Below are 1554 nucleotides of genomic sequence, written 5' to 3'. Positions count from 1 at the left end.
GCCTCCCCGCCCCGTCGGTGGTGGTTTGGGCGGGTGAGTGTCTCCCCTCTCGCCCCGTCTTTTTCTTCCCCGTCCCCGGCTTTCCCTGCGGGCTCCGCAGGCGCTGGCGGCTGCAGCCGACGGCGTCGCTCGTCAGGCTCCGCGCTTCGCCGGCCGGGCGGTCCGGCACCCGGCTAACGCGCTGCTGACCAGCCGGCGCCCCGTCCCCGGCGAGGAGCGGGGCTCGGCAGGAACGTCGACGGGGGCCACCATGGCTTTTATTATGTTGAGAGCCTGAGCTGCGTGCGCCGTGTGATGGGGTGAAAAGAAGCGGGGGGAGCCGTGGCTGAAAGAAGAAAAACGCCACGCATCCTGAGATGGACAGTCACGTTTACCTCAGGTTCCGCGGCCCGTCCTGGGAATGGTGGCGGCGGTGGTTAGCAGGCGGCCTTTGTTGTGCTGCTATCTTGAAAAGCGGGCACTTCGTGGGCCCCGTTGTGTGGCGAACGTGCCGGAGTCCCTCTTTCTGTTTGTTCAGTGAGTGGAACCAGGCCCGACAGACAGGACAGAGGGAGCCGCAGCTCCTTTTCCTGTTGGAACAGATACGGTGTGATAAACTGGCCACTGGCACTGCCCGAAGTCCCATATTGGTGGTGAAAGCCAAAGTTTTCAAAGTGGCTGTTTATCAGGAGGTTGGTGAGCTGCAGAGAATCGGTAGGATGCCCCCCCTCCCCTCCCCCGTTGCCTGTTTGCAAAATAGAGGATGTGGCTTAAGTAGAAGCCAGGTTTTACGTCCAGAAGGTCGGAGGATCTTTGCGCAGGTAATACACACGTTTGTGAAAGAGAGACCTTTACAGGTTTTGCGGCCTTTTTGGCGGGTGGGAGGAGGTGGTTTAGAAACCGTTGGTAGTTAGCAAAACAGTCATTTGGTAGCTATAAGGCCTTCCAGGTATGGTGACTATTGAGACCCAGAGGGGTCGTTTTCGCTGTCCAGTGATGTGGTCATTGAAGGAAGCTGAGGTCCGAAGGTGGTATGAGGAACTAACAAAAGAATTGTTCTGTGGAGAACTCATCAGTTGAAGTCTTTCTGTAGTAAACAGACATACATGTTCATTGTTTGCCATCCAATCCAGAAAGCGTTCTTAGGAATTTAGACTACTCCCTCGAAGGGGGGTGCCTCGTGGTGGTATAACATGGACCTTCCTCTCGCTTGTGTATGCCTTTGAGCTAATTCTTAATACCACTGTTGGAATTCTGATGAAATATTTGGACACAGAACATTTTCTGGAAGATTCCCCCCGCCCCCAAGCCTTTCCTCTTTATGCTAACATTGTTGCTTCTCCGGAATAATGCGGGATCATTGGAGAAAATGCAGGAAAAAGCAGATAAGAAAAAAAGAAGAAAATCAGTTGATCAATAATGCTGCTACCCAGAAATCGCCAAAATGTTAGCAGTACATTAATGCCTTTTTAGCTGTTTAATTTCACATTTTTTATGTGTTTATTCAAAAAATGGTGTGCTGCATGTTTTTCAAAAGTAACCCACTTTCCGGAATGCTACCTAGTACTACTACCC

The 1554-nt window shown here is 52.3% G+C and overlaps 1 protein-coding gene across 2 annotated transcripts in view; it reads left to right on the top strand.

Moving 5' to 3' along the window:
• Window positions 1-8: 8 nt before the first annotated feature.
• The window catches only part of SMIM14 (small integral membrane protein 14), an 88626-nt gene continuing 87080 nt past the window's right edge, over window positions 9-1554 (top strand). The window contains exon 1 of one of the 2 annotated variants that reach the window (XM_045284182.1): window positions 9-33. The gene's annotated coding sequence lies outside the window, so the exon portion shown is untranslated. Of the gene's footprint in view, window positions 34-614; window positions 694-1554 lie in introns of those variants that run through there. The other variant, XM_045284179.1, reaches the window with a different exon arrangement.

Source organism: Echinops telfairi, unplaced genomic scaffold (assembly GCF_000313985.2).
Source record: "Echinops telfairi isolate 266 unplaced genomic scaffold, ASM31398v2 ScPeMD7_7468;HRSCAF=8506_0, whole genome shotgun sequence".
In the NCBI taxonomy this organism is placed as follows: Eukaryota; Metazoa; Chordata; class Mammalia; order Afrosoricida; family Tenrecidae; genus Echinops; species Echinops telfairi.
Note: the sequence above shows the minus strand (reverse complement) of the source record. Positions and strands in the feature narration are given on the sequence as shown.